Genomic DNA, 17802 nt, shown 5'->3' with positions numbered 1-17802 from the left:
CAAATGGTAAAACTATATCTAGTGTCTTTCTAGAGGCAGGTAGGGATACATAAAAGAAACCTGAGAATCTCTTTCTCCAGGGTCCCTGCTATGAATGGCACCAAGCTCAGTTAGGAAACTTCTAGAAGGTCTTGTTATCTGCAGCTTCAGCTCATACGACTCATTTTAATCATGCTTTACACAGCCATAGCAATTTTAGCATGGTGACCCATCATCAGAGAACTTAATTTACGTCATCTTTCTTCCATTTCCAAATGTTGTCGTGTGTAATATGACCCACATTATTCAAGAAGCATTTTAAAAATCCTAAACAAATCTGAAATAAAGCATAACACATAGGAATAAAATCTCACACAGAGAAAGTTATCAAAATACAGCAAGGGGGCTCATGCAAACACAGATCTACCCAAACACTTCTAGACCAGAACAGCTTTTAGTTCTGTGGAGATTGAGCATGGGGACTGTTCTAGGAACTGGCACACATTTCTTCTTCTCATGCTTGTCTCTGCCTTAGTCCTTCAGCTTGCTGATAGTTTATCCAGGGGTTGTTGTCTGCAAGGCCCAGGTGTGTGAACTTCAGTTCCAGTGGAGGAAGCTGATGAGTCAGAGCTTGACCACAAGCTAGCCACAGCCTCAACCCTCTGTGCAGGATGAGATGTCCCATACAGAAGTTGATGGAATCCACTTGTCTCCTCATTTTCTTAGGAGAAGTGATGAATCACAGTGAGGATGTCTACAGAAATTAAGTATAACATGCTACTCCATTCCCTGTTCTTCCACTGAGACCATGCCCCCTGCCGGGGATCTACTGAGCTACCATGTGGGAGACACTGGTTTGTGTTCATGCTATACATGCCACCTAGGTGAGTAGCAGGTTTGGGTATGCACTCCCCACCTCAATGTGAAGATCTAAGGGTCAGTGTGCTTCATAGACCTGTCCAGTTCTGGGGTTCAGACAACAGTGAGAGAATCTTACAGAAATCCTCTAAATAGCAGAGGAAAAGCAGACCCTTAAGCAGGCAATGAAAGAGGAAATTCTGCCAGGCAGGTTCTGGTGAACTTATGGGGTAAGCATTGAGGGTGATTTAGGAAAAGGTAGTAAAGTCATAAGATGTCTCTGGGACAGTGCAGGACATGAAGACAGAATCTGAGAGACCAAGGCAGTTCTCTTGGCCTCTAGAAGGATGAGGAATGGGACTTCTTTGCAGTCCATCTGCAAGCTTTCACACACACACCTGTCAATCTCTCCCTCCGGCTTTCTCAACTTACCCCTTCACTGTCCCGATTTTATTTATGTTGTTGTGATAAAACACCCTGACAAAAACCAGCTTCAGGAAGAAGGGTTGGATTTAGCTTGCAATTCTAAGGTATAGTCCTTCATAGCAAGAGAGCCGCAGTGCAGGTGCCTGATATCACTTTGAATCCACAGTCATGAACAGAGTGAGGAAATAAAGGCACTTAAGCTCTCTCCCAGTACCAACAATACACAATTTATACCCTCTAGGACCCAACCATTGAAATGTTGTCACCTGCATCAGAGTGAGCCTTCCCACCTCAATTAACCCAATTAAGAAAGATCCTTCATGGACATTCCCACAGGCCAAACTGAACTAGCAATTCCTCTGTGAGCTTCTGTTCCCAGGGATGCTCAACTTGCCACTTAGTGCTGCCCCCATATTTACTCTGATTGGCAATGTGTCACCTCCCCTCAGGACAGACATGTTAGTAGCAAAAGAGACAAATGGGTAACATAGTTGTCCCTGACCAATAACAGTAAAATCTACTTAAATTTTTTTTTACTTTGATTTCATAATTTCAAGATATTTTATATTTTCAAAATAGTTACATTTTCTGGTGGATAATTTTGGAGGTGGGGTTTTTCCAGAAAGTGTAAATTTTTATTGACTCACCAAATGTGAGTTTCTAAAATTATGAAGTTGTAGAGAACATGCTTGTTATAAAATACCAAAAGCGGCATCTTCAGCACTGAAACATTCATCTTCCAAAGGTGTTGTTTTTCCTTCTTAGACATCTTCTGTGAGATCAAACTCAACTGTCATCACTTCCTAACAAATCCCACAGAGTTTCATATTTTATATGTAACATATGTGTAAGACCTGCTTCAGGGGAGTGAGTTGTACACACTTATGGGCAATAAATAAATTAAGTTTGTTCTCATATGAATGTTCCAGCATTTAGGCAATCCCATGGAATGCATAAGTTACAGCCTGCTGGATGTTTAGCCCCAAACCATACAAGATGTTCTTTCCTAAAGGAGTATAATGTCACCAGGCCAGAGAGGAGGGTTTCAACTTTAAAAGAAACCAGGCTTTATAACAGAAGTGGAGATGATTTTGTATTATGCAAGTAAGAGTTTGTGTTATATGTGTATAGACAGACAGGAAAACAAGACCAGTGCTCAAAAAAAAAAAAAAAGATGTAGGCAAAATAGTTAACCACTATCTAATTAATACAATCTGTCCTTCACAATGTATCCATTTCTTGCCCATTATTGCTAGAAACTAAAATATTCCCTTATATATCTGGTAAAGCAGAGCTTGTGAGATTGTCAAAGGCCCCTCCCCAGCTCAATAGTAGCAGCAACCTTTTACTAGGGGAGGAGAATGACCAGCCCATCTGTAGAGCTGTGTAAATGGCTCCTTGGATGCAGCTTTCATGAGTATTCACCTGTGTTGGGGTGTGATTTTCAGAGATGCAACTGCTTTTGAGTCTTCCTTGTTTCTGTAGGTAAGCCCTGACCCATACTCCTGGCAGCATTCCTTGTACAAACTCACTATTCCCAAGTTGGACTTTGGTGCAATCTTTACTCTGTTCACTCTTAGGGGGCTTTCTGTGTGTGTGTCTCTGTCTCTCTCTCTCCTCTCTCTCTGTCTCTCATGGCTGTATGTGTTTATGTGTGTATGGGTGTATGGGTGTATGTACATATGTGTGTGGTTGTGTGTGTACATGTGTGTATGTGTGTTACATCTTCCCAGGGAAATTCTTTCACACAATTAACCTAAAAATGTGAATAATAAATTTATAGAAAAATTAGAATTCAAACTTACTTCATCTTAGCCATTAAGTCTAGCATTTTTTGCGATATAGATTTAAAAATCAAACTGAACTTCTGAGAAGTAGAGTTTTAAGTAGCATTCACAATGATGACTGTCTCATAATTGTTTTGAGGGGGTAGGCTTTCCTTTCTTTAGTATAGAATTGAGCAATTAAAGCAGTTAACAGTGAGACATTCGCTTCTTGACACTTTTGCCAACCCAAATTTGCAAACAATTTACTATTCTTTTTAAAATATTTTATTTTAATTTTTAGCATATGTGTGTGTATGTAAGAGAGAGAGAGAGAGAGAGAGAGAGAGAGAGAGAGAGAGAGAGAGAGAGAGAGAGAGAGATATTTGGTGCAGATGTGCTGCAGTGTCAACGGAGGACAAAAAAACATTTTGGATCCCCTGGAGCCGAGATATAATGAGTGGTTGTGAGTTGCCCAGTGTCGGTGCCTGAAATCAAGCTCAGGTCTTCTGTAGGAGCAGCATATGTTCTCAGCCTCTGTGCCATCTCTTTCATCTGTCAGTTTACTCTCCTGATAACCACAAGGCACTCTCGGGCTGCAAGCTAAGTAGTGCAAACACGTATATCCACTGCTGGCTCTTGCTGTGCCTTTCATGACTTCTATGAAGGGTATCAACTTTGGAGTGGAACCACATGTGCTCAGTGTCAAGTTAGAATATCATCCAAACACACCTTTAACCAAGTTTTATCACATGTTCAATTTTGTCAGGTGTGCTTTAGCTGCTAGGGACATGCTGTCATATGAATATGTAATTCTGAATTATATTCACAGGGTTTCAAGTGTTATATTGATCTTGCCCTGATAAATATTTTGATATCTCATCTGACACACTTCCTCTACCAATCATTGTTGATATTGGTCCAGAATTTTGGAATTGGGGCATGTAATCTTCAAAATGTGTGACGCTCAATGGAAGAGGAAAAATGGTTAGTAAAATAAAACTACAGCACACAAAATGGGACATAAATGTATGAAGCTCATTCCTACAAGGGTGTTTATGACAGCCAAAATCTTTTATATCAATAAATAGATGCGGTAGTCACACTGAAGGCAAATTTAGCTGATCATAATTCAGGGATTTGGGGGCATTTTACTTAGTTTCTAGGTTTGGAAACCTAAATTTGGTAACTAAATTCCATTTTTTAAGGAGCTTACTGTGGCTTTTATAAAAACTGCATCAATTAACAAGGGAAATGGCTCATTTTTCGTTGCTGACAAACTTGCATATTCATCTAAAAATCCACTAGCCAGGAAAGTATAGAAATAGGAGGAAAGAAAGAGAGAGAAAGTAAAATGCAAGGATTTAAACTGCTTCACACCTTCACTTCTCTTTATGTTCCTTCCAGAAAATTCTCTAATACAGACTGCCATGACAACATTGTAATATTTATAGCACAGACTATTGGGTCTTCTGCACGACATGTTCAGGGTATAGGGGCATAGAAGTCAACACTCCAAGCCACACAATGCACGAATTTTAACAAAATGAAAAACATCAGCTTGACTGGGAATTGAGAGAGTAATAAGGTTGCAAAGTAAAGCTTCCTCACAGATCAGAAAAAACAGCTAGAGAAAAAGCAACTTGTCACATACAGGGGGAGCTCAGTTTGTGTATATCAGGGGATTTGTTAAAGGAAGCCACAGTAGCAAGAACACAGTGAAATCCTACAGCTAAAGTACATAAAAGAAAAAAAAACCTGTCAATTGATAACTCTACACTTCTATATCAGATAAAATACAGGTTTTTTTCTGAAGGTTGGGGAAAAAGTAAGACTTTCCAATAAAGATGAAACCTATGTAGTTGAGTAGTTACAGGCCTAGTCTACAAAAGTATGAATAGGAGCCATTCAGGTTGAAGTGAAAGGACCCTGCAACAAACTCACAGTGTCCTGTGATTGACATCAAGCTGCTATCAATTCGAGTGAATTATTTTAGGATACTATGAACTAATTCAACCACAACCACAATGAAGATATAATGATAACATGGAAAAAAGCAAAAATGAGAATTCAGCAAACTCTGTCCTATAAAAATCAGCTAAAACTAAAGAAACAAAGTAAGAAAATGAGAGCCATAAATACCGTGACAGAAAAGAAAACTGAGAACAAAATAACCTATAGTTTCCTCTATTTTAACTACGTTGGAGCAAATGAGATCATTCATTAGCAGAATGGCCTTAATACATGATGTGACTGACAGTCTCCTACTCTCTCTACCTGAGGCTCACTGTAAATCAAAGGCCTGAGTCTGTTGAAGTCAAAGTTGTTCCAGACACATGATTTCAAAGAGGTCCACTGTGTCTACCAATCTTAGGTAGGGTTTTTATTACTACAGTGAAACACCATGACCAATAAGCAAGTTGGGGAGAATATATAAAATAGTTTATTAGGTTTACACTTCCATACTGTTGTTCATTATTGAAGGAAGTCAGGCTAGGAACTCAAACAGGACAGGATACTGGATGCAGGAGCTGATGCAGAAGTCATGCAGGGGTGCTGCTTACTGACTTGCTTCACATGGCTGACTCAGCCTTTGTTCTTATAGAACCCAGGATTATCAGCCCTAGGATGGCAACACCCACCATGAGTGCTTCCTCCCTCATTGATCACTAATTGAGAAAATGCCCTACAGCTGGATCTCATGGAGGCATTTCCTCAACTAAGACTCTTTACTCTCTGATGATACTTGCCTGTGTCAAGTTGATGCAGAAAACCAGCCAGTACACCACCTAACATGAAAAATCAGATTTTAAGTCAACAGCTATTCCAGAAGACAAGGAATTATGTTTAATGATAAAAGACCAAGTCAATAACATTAAAACAGGAAAATAATCCTTAAATTTTGTGAAGCCAATGTTAACATGAACATTTGTATAATAATGATTTAATATTTCAATACTGATTTTTAAAAATGGACAATACAGAGATACAGAGATAATCTGTAAGGAGGCAGAGGACTCAGGCCATACCAAAGACCAACAACAGCAGAGTGCACATTTTCCCCAGGACTTGCAGATATTTTCTGTAAGTTATGTCACAAAACAGACAATAAATTTTAGATAACAGGAATTACACAGAATGTTTTCTCCTAATCACAACAGAATAAGAATGAGACTATAAAGCAACAGAGAGGCTGGAACATTCGAATGTGTGGAAATGCAACAACACATTAAAGTTAACCATATCCTAATTATAAAAATCACAAGGGAAATTAGAAAATACTTTTAAAAAAAGAAAATGTAAAAATAATGTACAGGAATTTGTGGGTCACAGAGAAGTAGTGCTGAGAGACCTCTTTGTACATATGCTCTATTAAATAAAGTACTAATTTCATTTCATAGAAACAACTAAACACTAATCCAGCAGAAGAAAGGAAACTGGATATCAGAGTTGAGTGGAAACTTAGAAGCCTAATAGAATCAGTAGGAAGCTGTGCCACCCTGACGCTGTTCAGAGTCCTGTGTGCAGGTTCCAGCACATCAAGGACCCAGCCTTTGGTGTAGTCTACAATACATTATGAATCTGGGTTATGGCTGATTCACGTTTTGGGTTTTTAATGTGTATGGTGAATGTAATTTGCAGTCAGTTACATAAGATCAGAACTACATTTAACCCAATCTGCTACTGCAACCTTATGTTAGATATGAAGCATAGCATCTGAAAGAAAAGGACATGCAAGGACAAGTATGATTTAGTGATAATAGCTTCATCTTAGAGCCTTCTCAGAACTGACCATCTTCTAGACTGTAAATGATTATGGAAATTTGTCTAGTTATCACCGCTTCCTCGATAGATAGCATGACGTTTTATTTTCAGGTTGTCTTCTGTTCTTATTACATATTGCTCTCCCTAACTTTAAAATTCTTTAATTCTCTATGTTGACCTCTTTTTAAGATATGTGAAGAGTATCCTTAAGCTTCAAGGCTTGTTTAGATTTCTCCAGGAGGCTCCAGGTACTGAAGACACTGCCCATGTTCAGACGGTTCATCAAAAGTATCTGAGATAAGACCATTTCTCTACCTAAATATTACATTCATCTTGGGCAAGATTTTCCATGTATAATTAGCTGTCCTTATATGCACAATTCTCAGGTAGATCCCAACCTTGTAAAATGACCCTGTGAACACATTTCTTGTGACTCAAGGTCATTAGAAGGCTTGTTCAGAACCTTATGTATCTACTAAATCATGGTAATGACACTTTTTATAATTATATTGTACTTTCTCCTCTGAACCATTGCTCATTTTCTCTTCAACTCATCTCACTAACTGTGTGTGAGTGTGCTGTATTTTAGCCTCTTTTGTGTTTTGTATAGATATGCTTTTTCCTTGAAATTCTGAACTGTCTTTGAATACCACTTTGTATAAACATTGTGATGTTTACTTTATCCAAGTAACTTACTGCATCCTCTAAAAATATTTTAAATCTTCTTATCAGTTCAATTCCGCTGCATGTTTTAAGCCTTCCTTGAATAATATATGGAAAATATATAAAGTAATATATTTTCCTCTTTGTGCACTCTCTTCAGTCTCTTTGGGATGTATTATCTCTTGCCAAGTTCTTCCCCACAGCCCCACCTCCACTCCATTCCAAATTCAACAGGATGAGATTTGATGCTGACCCATTGTTTGTATCCCATTTTCTTAATAAGAAACACAATCACACAACGGAGATAACTTTATCGACCTGTCTGACCTATTTAACTGATGATCCTAACTTTGCCTTCTCTCCCAACAGACCAAATAGCACATTTCAGAGGGCTAAGGTGATCTCAAGAACATTCCGGGAAACTTTCAGCAGAGCAGACACAACCAGCAGTGTGATAGCCAATCTTCAGGTCTCCTGTACTTGTTTCATTTTCAGCAGTTCCTGTGTCAGGGTTTTATAATCGCATCTAAATGCATAAGCACACTCCTTCTGGTCTGTTCATTTGTGCTTCGTTGGCACAGACATGAAACTGCAGCAAAGCCTTCTGATGGCCTCCACTCCCCACTCTGTAGTTGGAGAACCTTGGCGTCGTATCTGGTAAGGATGTGTCCTATGGTAGACTACTAGGACTCGAGGGTGACAGGTTTGGTGACTCCCTGCCATATCAAAGTCTGTGCAAGCTCGAGTAATCTGTATGGAAAGGTATAGCCTTGGGTCACCATGGGCACCCCCTCACATGCTCTAACTGATCTTTAGATGACTTATGATACATAGTGCAATGTCCATGTCATGCATGCAGGTAACCTAGGACATGGTTTGGGGGATGGTAAGGAAGAAACATCCATGTGTGCTTATTGCATCTTTTTCCTAAATTTTTAATCTGACTTTGATGGACTCTGGATTCTGAAGCCCTGTTGTGGAGACCTGACCAGACATTGTGAATGCTGGTGGTTGGACTAGGCAATATTATTTAGTAACTTTAATGGAATTTGGGGGAAGTTCTTTATGACATAATGACTGACTAACATGAGCTTTGTCTTTTGTCCTTACATTAACTTTTCACATAAAAGAATGAGAAGAATGTGATAATGTGACAATGGAAACTGGCTTTGTCCCCAACAGTGTCATACAATTTGGATTGAGTAGCCCAGATATTGCTCCTCTGACCCAAAGTCTTAGAGAGGGTCACTGACATCCTAGTATCTCTAAACAAGTTATCATCAACTCAAACTCAAGTCTGATTCTGAAGCCTGAGCTCAAACTCTACTCAAGTGTGTGACATGTACACAGCAATCCTTATGGTCTCCCAATAGTAGCCCAGGATGGCAACAGTGTTGTGTGTACTCTCACCTAGATTAAGTCTACCCAGTTCACCAGTAAGAACCCCTGGAGCAGCAGAGTCCTCTCTTACATTTGTGCTCAACATTGCACAGCTCTGAGGGTATGTTTTTCTCTCATAGAGCCACAGTACTGTATCATGATGTCACAGTATTTAGCTCAACATTAGTCTTGGCTAACTTAATTCAATAATCTCAATTTATACACAGTAAATTGTTTCCCCCAAAGTTGTATTATCTCCATTTGTCTTAAAACTTAGAGTTCTGGCTACCTTTTTCTTAGTCTGTCTGATAAAAATGCTACTTCGTTCTAAGGATTCACACACTTCTGAGACACACAGATCCTACTAGACTCCTCCAGTTGCACAAAGCCCTGCTTAAAACATCAGACTTCTCTTCTGATTTTGCCTTTAGATTTCTTAGCCACACTCATCTATCTGGATATTATTCCTAGTCCATTATGTTCCTCTTAAGGTGTCAGCTCCAGGGCATGCAGATTCCAGGCTGTTCCTGCTGCATCCCCAGCATAGAGGCAGCAGGGTTATAGAAATGCTCAGGAAATGAATTGTGTCAGCTTTCTTGGGAGTGCCCTCTCCAAAAACATTTCCACATGACCAGCAACAAGGTGGACCCTTGTTCAACTCCATGCTACCAGAAAGAGGATGTTCAGATCCAAAAGTTTCTGTTTGAGAACCAAGTACTCTTTCAATTGTATGGGACAGAATACTTTCTCAGCTTTCACAGTGACCATCAATGGCCTATGGATTCTCAGTCAGTTTTCCTGTCACTCTCTCTTTGGGTGACACTAGACATGAGGAAGGGTCTTTCCCCTCCCTACTGTGTGCCTCCTCTCAGATTATGTTGTGGGACCTTTTGTCCTTCTTAATTTTGTCCAAGATGATTGACATACTGTAAAGCTGTAACAAAGCCATTTCACCAAGTTTCATAGCTGCCATTCCTTTTCCACAACTAAGAGGGGGAACACAAGAGATTGGAGCTAGGTCTCTTTCGTATCAGCTTATACATATGCCACCACTACACTAATCCTCAAGCTAAAATAATCCTGTCTTCATATGTAAATTCTTCATTCAAAGAACAAGTCTTCAAAGTATCCAGTTATGCCCAGTGTCAATATCCGACTGTCTAGCATGGGCTATTTTTTTAAATTGTATCTGAACATCTCTGCCTCTCATTTTTCCTTTGTTCATTTTCTGAGCCTCTCTTCTCCAGCTCTCACTCCTCCTTTCTTCATCAAAGCACTTTCTCACTGCTGTGTTTTCTTTAGCTCCCGCTGTGTCCCTACCTTGTGGCACCCAGTGTGGTCTTGTTTAATTCCTCCTCCTGCTTTTGATTTGCAGCTTCATTGGCCATTGGTCCTCAGATGGTTCCAGAAGCAGTTCTCTGGTTTCTCTCCCCTCTTTGGCATCCAGAGCTCTGTCTCTGCACTGTCATGTTTCCTCCAGAGCATCTTTCCTTCTCCAGCCCAAAGATGAAACTTAGTCATCTGTGTATCTCTTGTTAATTTTTCTTCTCTTCCTTACTACTGTGCTTTATTTCTTCCTCTGTTTCTTTTCAACATGTTCCCTATCCTGTACTTCAGAGCTCTCTATGCCATAAAGCCTAGGGTTGCAAAGATTTGGATTCACATATTCAAATCCCTCTAAGATGACTTCCATTCTGTAGTTCCTCAAAACCCATATTCTGCCTTTCTGTCTCGGAATAAGGAAGGTGCATCTTTCTATTTAGATCTCAACCTTTGCATTGGTTCTGAAACTGCTCGCCCTTCCTGTTGCCTCTCAACTGACCCCCTTCTTAAAATGCTCTGCTCTACTACTCAGGCCTTTGGCCCATCCTTGGTGCACAGGGTCTGGGAAATCTCGCCAATCTGAAGATGCAACGTTCTTTAGAGAGTATCACATTATGCTTTCTGGTGGCCTGCTGACAGTTTCGAAAAGCAAATGAACATTTAAATGAGGGCGAATGCAGGAAGCTGTTATATTTGCAATTTGTTTGAACTGAAATCCCAAGATGACACAGATTTCTCCATTTCTTTAAATTAGTACAATGGAATTGGTAAGTGAGCAGATTTAGCAGTAAATTCCATGTCCCTTGACAAACTTCTGCTCAGTCCCCACAGCTATGGCATCAATTGGGTCAAGCAGCATCATTGCCAAATTAGCATTTCATTTAAAAGAGAAAACACATGCTAGACTTTCCTATCACATCTGTTTCCCAGCCTGATAGTTCAGCCCCTGGGACTGTGAAGAGGGGTTATCACATGATAACAGCTCAGGGAAGCTGCTGTTCATAGAGACACAGGACTTTGAAATGTAGCTTGTAGAGGGAAGAGAGAAGAAATGAAGATAAAAAGGAATTATTTTTAAATAGCACAATATTTATATTTACAACAGCTCTGATTCCAAGCCTTTGCTGTCACTGAAATAAGAATTTAAAGATAAAATAGTTCATTTAGAGCAATTTTTATATACTGTCTTTTAGTTACTTTATCCCTATTTCTTTGAGATCATCATATGCTCCTCCTCCTTTGGTGAGTTTGCTTTTTTTAAGACTCCTCTCTTCCAATTAGCAGCACCACAACTGAATGACCTCACATTAAACCAACTGTCCCAAGTGGAAATGATAATTGAGGGACCTCAAGACTTTTTGGACTTGCTGATTAGCGAAGATAATTCTTTTGTCCTGTATTTGCAAACTGTGTAAACATCTAAAACGTAAAAAGTCAATTTGTGGTTGTGTTCGTTCAGAAATATTCATTCAGAAATCATCTCTGTGGTCCTTAGTCAGATGTATGGATGGAACTCCCCTGTAGGTCACTCTTGGGCAAGTAAGGATGTGTCACCACATCTCACAAAGCTCATGAGTCATGTGACAGAACAGGGACAGTTGGCAATCTCCTGATGATGTGTTGAAACGTCTCAGATCAACTTCTTCCACTGCAATTAGCATTACCAGTGAGCCCTTGGTTCATTGTGCAGACAGATCCCTCATTTAGGACAAAAGGAAGGGGTGTGACCGACATGAAAGTATCGTGTTTTCTGGTGAACCTTGTATAATCCATTGATTATCTTCTGCACATAATTTGACCCTATAAATAAACTTATGCCAGGAACAATTTTAATTTAACTGACTTAGGAAGACCCAATACTTCGTATAGCCTTTGTTTTACATCTACATGTACAGTGAATCTCCTGTGTCCTTTGTGTCTAGGAGATTTGAGAAGAGTTCATTTTCCCAGAAGTGTGCTTTAGACTCAAGTCATTAGAAAGATGTGAGAAGGAGCCCAGCTCTGCCAGCTTTCCGGCTGTTTTAATCACTGTTAATGAAGGTAATGATTTAGTGGGCATAAAATGAGTATTAGAAGGAATGATTGGGCTCTGTGTGAATCGCATAACTGATCTCCATAGAAGCTTATTTCATGTCTCAGCTGACCCATTTAATTCCATGTTTGGAGATTACTACTGAGAATGAAGAGTGATGGAAACCCCCACAAACCCATGATGCAGTCAGTCTTGCTTTCTTCTTTTCTGTTACAATAGAGGTATAATATTTTACCACTGCTCTCCAAAATTCCAAAACTGTCAGTCTCCCATTAGGTCAGAAACGTCTGGGACTTAATGTCAGAAGTAGGAGTTTGGGGATTATGATGAACTGTTCATTTTCCAGAACCCACTCAAGATACTCAGAAAATCAATAAGATGGAGAAGTGAGTCTTAGCGGCAGGATGCCCTCAGTGCCGGTCTCAGGAGCACTTCCTGCAGATCAAATAAACAACTGATCCTGTACCAGGGAGCAAGAGAAGCCCCTTCACAAAGCTCTTTCTCTCCCACAGAGTTCTCAAGTAACAGAGAAATCAAAAAACAGCTCCACGGGTAAAGAGCACTAATGGGAGAGAAGAGGAAGAGTGAATTCTGACAAACCACGTGATATACTCACATAGAGACACAGCCTCTGTGAAACCCAGCACTATATATACTGCATACACATCAACAAAATCATTAAATAAAATCTCTAAAACTCACTTAAAAATCACTGTAAGCAGGGCAATGGAAAGAGCATATGTATAAGATATCTAAATTTATCACCTAATAACTCAGTAAATGAAGAATCATCACCAGCCATGGGGGTTACTGTGTATCTAACAGATTGGATGTTAAGAATGCTTGTGGACAAGCTGATTAGAAAGAGGATGTGGCTAAGAGCTAAAGCTTCATCCCTTGGTATCTAAAGAGTATTGGTACCCAAGTGGTTGCCAGAATGCTGTCCATGACCCCAGGACTGTGGCAGTTTGAACAAAAGAGAAAAATTAGTTTGTATTGTCTTTAAGCTGGCTAAATGATTCTTTATCAAGGAAGCATTTTTCTTAGTGTGAATAGGGTCCATATACAGAAGGAATTTTATGTTTTATTTTTGAAAAAAAAATAGTGTAAAGCATTTGAGGCAAAAGATAAGATTCTCTATTAAATTCCCCTTTTCAGTGTGTGTGTGGTGGGGGGGATGTCAGCATACATGCCATGACACTTGTGGAGAGATCAGAGGAGAACATGGGGAAGTCTATTCTCTTCTTTCATCACGTGGGTTCCTGGGATCAAACCCAAACCCAGGTAGTCAGCCTTGGCCCCAGTCACCTTCACCCTCTGAGCCTCCTCACCAGCCCTAACAGCTGCTCTTAACAGTGTTCAACCAAATGTAGGAAAGCCAAATTGGGTGGTTTAGCCGGGTGGTGGTGGCACATGCCTTTAATCCCAGCACTTGGGAGGCAGAGGCAGGCGGATCTCTGTGAGTTCGAGGCCAGCCTGGGCTACCAAGTGAGTTCCAGGAAAGGCACAAAGCTACACAGAGAAACCTGTCTCGAAAAACCAAAAAAAAAAAAAAAAGAAAAAAGAAAAGAAAAAGAAAAAAAGAAAAAGAGAAAGAAAGAAAGAAAGAAAGAAAGAAAGAAAGAAAGAAAGAAAGAAAGAAAGAAAGAAAAGGAAATTGGGTGGTTTAAGGAAAATTACCATTTAGACCTGGATCTTCACTTCCTTTGGAAAGAGGAACAAGCCCCTCCTAACACAGTCTCCAGAAGATGACTAGACAAACTTGAGGAGACAGATACAAATGATGGAATTATGGTTTCCAAATAGTGGGCATAGATGTTTCTGCCCAAACAGGAGGCAAACAGCTTCCAGAAGGTTCCTGAAGACAGCTTATTTCCTGGATGAATGTGAATGATGATTCTTTCTAGCATATGTCTTTATTCATTTTACATGGAAAAAAATGTTTAATAAAGACTTGATGCCCCAGATGCTATCGGTGGAGTGAGAACCTACCAAGATTTATAGGGAACAACACTCACAGAGAAACTGAGTCAGGTTCAGCTGCTGAGGGCTAGTTTCAAGGCTTGCTATTTTGAAAACAGCTAGTTGAGTTTCTCAAATGGCTTTTCCTTCCACTTGACTAACCTTAAAGAGAAGTCTGATAGAATCTACAGGTTCAATTAGTTATATAAACTGAATTCTAATAAAGAAATAGAAACGACTGCATTTCTCCACAGGGGCATTTATCATCCTGTGCTTCTCATTGAATTTTAGAGTGTGTTTTATTAGTTCACAGTCCCTTTTTTTTTGGCCTGATTCTCAGTTGTGAAGTGGACCTCTATCGTGCAGCATGCTGGTTGGATATTTCTAATAGAAAACTATATCATGTGTGCTGCATGCACATGAACACACATACATAAAACTCCTAGAGTAATAGTATATGGTTCAGGGATCTAATAGTACTGTCACAGGAAAGGGGGATACGAATGCATGCATGAAGTTTTCATCCAGTATAATGTACATCATAAGTCTATTGAGCTGGTGTTTCTGTCTTTACTGTGGATACATGTTCGCTCCCTGGATCTCTGTGTATAAAGTTTGCTTTAAGTTCCTCATGGAACAAAAAAGTTAACCTAGCCACATGGGTTTTGGTAAAATATCCTATAATTTCTTCCACATAATACATTTTCCTATGATATTTGTGGGTTTAAAGTAAACTATAAATAACATTATATGGGATGTTTTTCTAAAAATGATATTTGAACACATGCCAACAAACATAGAAATTTGAAAAAAGAATTGTATAAAAACCAAGAAGTCTCTGCCTAGCCCAGAAAGCAATTAAAAAGTAGACAAATAGACCACAGAAAGAGAGACAATATTTACAAACCATACACCTGACAAGAAGATCATATGCAAAACATAAAAGGAACACAGACAACTCAATAATAAGGAAAATAATTCAATTAAGATATGAACAAAGATCAAGATGGATAGTCCTCAAAAGAAGTTATGCAAATGAGAAAACCTTCAATATCATTATCTATCAGAGAAGTGCAAATTAAAACACAAGATGATGCCATCACATGTCTGTTAAAACAGCTACTTTAAAAGGATAACAGATAACAGGTGCTGATGAAGAAACAGAACAAAGGGAGACTCTTGTGGTGTTGGTGGGAATTTAATGAGTTGTATTAATCATGGAAAACACACTTCAACTTCCTCAAAAGGCTAAAAGTAGAACTCCTGTGTTTCCAGAGTCCCGCCATTGTCTATCTACCCACGGGATATTACATCACTGTACCGGAGGACATCTGCCATCCCATGTTTATTGCAATGGTATTCATGACAGCCTAGACAAAGAGTCCACTTAAGTGTCCATTCACGGGTGAACTACTAAGGAAATCATGGTATATCCAAACAATGGAGTACTACTCATCCTTAAAAAAACCAAAATGGCCTGTCATTTTAACAACATTGATGAATCTGGAGAACTTCATTCTAAATAAAGAAATCTAGGTTTAGAAAGGCAAATAGTACAAGGCACTTGTTTTGGGGGTATAAAAAGATTGAACCTGTAAAAACAGAGTAGAGATTACCCAATGCTTGGAGTTGGGGAGGCAGAACAGATTTACTGGGCAAAGCATAGACCTCACCAGTAAGACATATGGACAAAGTTCAAGAGATCTACTCCATACCACATAGTAAAAATAAAGAACTATCAGTACAAACATAAGTGTACCTATGTAATTAAAAATCAGATTTTCGCAAAGGAGCCCATAGTGTTTGAAATAATTTTGAAAGATGAATAGTTATTCATATTTAAAGTTGACTGCTGAACTAAGGCTTTATGATGTATGCTTTTACAGTCTGTATGCATGCATCTGGCATGTGAATCAGAGGGCAGAAGAGAAATTGCATCTAATGGACAGAGAAGCAACGGTATTACTATTGTAAGCCATGCAGAGGAGGAATTAAGCCACTGAACATCCTCAAGGAGAGGATATGCTAGAGGTATGTTCTGCTTGAGTCAGGTCTTGTCTATTTTCAGACCATGGAATCATAAGAAATTTGCCAGGAAGGTCTATACCATATCTTCCATGTCTTAAATTTTTCCAAAGAAAGCCTTTCTCTGTAAACTAAGTCTTAGATAGGCCAAGTGTTGTGGACTGAATGTGGAATGTTCTCTGTAGTCTCATGTGTTTGAATACTTTGCCCCTGACTGGTGGTGCTGTTTTGGAAGGCTATGGACCATATGGGAAGAAGAGACTCATTGGCATAAGGGGATCACAGGGAGTGAGCATTAAAGTTTTATTGCACAGCCTCCTTCCATAGTGTTCTCTGATTGCAACTCTCTCAAGATTTGAGAAAGCCTAGCTATGTACTCTGACAGCATGACTTTACCATGCATTCTGACTATGATGAGCTATTTCATGTCTAACCATGATCTAAATAAATCTCTCCTCCCTTGCATGTCCCTTCATTGGGCATTTCCTCACAGTAGAATTGTTACTGAGTCATGGCTACATGGGCATGGAGTTCATGAGCTGTCCTGGTTTCTTCTCCATTGCTGTGACAAAACCACTCAGACAGAAAGCAACTTTGGGAAGGAAAGATTTGCTTTAGGTTAGAAGTTCAGGTCACAGTCCATCACTGAGCAAAGTCAAGGCAGGAAGTTGAGAAACTGAAAGCAAGCCTGCTTACTATTCTATGCAGCATCACTTCAGACCAAGGAACTAACTGCACAAAGTACAGCAGGAACCACGGAGAATGCTGACTACTGACTGGCATAAAGGACAGCTTATGCTCAGCTAGCTTTCTTAGGAATACCTGTCTAGTGATAGGTGGGCTGGGATCTCCTATATCAACAATCAAGACAATTCCCCACAGATACGTCCACAGGACAATTTCTTGATCTACACAGTTCTTCAACTGAAGATGTTCTCCCAGATGACTCTAGGCTGTGACAAATTGTCAGTTAAAGCTAGCCAAGACATGAGCTTTCTGAACTCTTCCGAATGGGGGATATGGAAGACTTTGGAACTAAGGGTAGATATTCCAAAGAATAGTATAAGCAGAGCTGAATAGGCCAATTGGTGGGGATTTAAAAGACCAGAATGTCAACAAAAATTCAGGAAGTAATGAATGTACCCATGGATTTGTAGAGAATAAGAGGGATATCTATCAGAATCTGGGAATGTTGGATTGAAAAAGAAGTGTCCTCTTGTACCTTACCACTTGGTCCCCATTTAGTGGTGCTGTTTGGGGAGGTTATGGAACCTTTAGGATGTGGAGCATTGCAAGAGGAAGTTGGTCATTGAGGATCAACTTTGAAACCTGCTTCCAGTTCCTGTTCCCTCTCTTTCTACTTCCACTGGGTGACATGATCAGCCAGCTCTCCCACTGCTGCAAACAGATCATCCCGGCTGTGGGATATTTTTCTGTATGCTGTGAGTATGTGTTGCTCTGATTGGTTGATAAATAAAGCTGCTTTGGTCAATGGCAAGGCAGCTGAGAGGCAAGCAGGAAATCCAAGCAGATATACGAAGAGAAGAAAGTGAGAGAGACACCAGCTACCACAGAAGGAGAAGCAAGATGCAAGCAGAGTGGTAACACCATGGCCATATGGCAAAA

Source organism: Peromyscus leucopus, chromosome 17, assembly GCF_004664715.2.
Source record: "Peromyscus leucopus breed LL Stock chromosome 17, UCI_PerLeu_2.1, whole genome shotgun sequence".
In the NCBI taxonomy this organism is placed as follows: Eukaryota; Metazoa; Chordata; class Mammalia; order Rodentia; family Cricetidae; genus Peromyscus; species Peromyscus leucopus.
Note: the sequence above shows the minus strand (reverse complement) of the source record.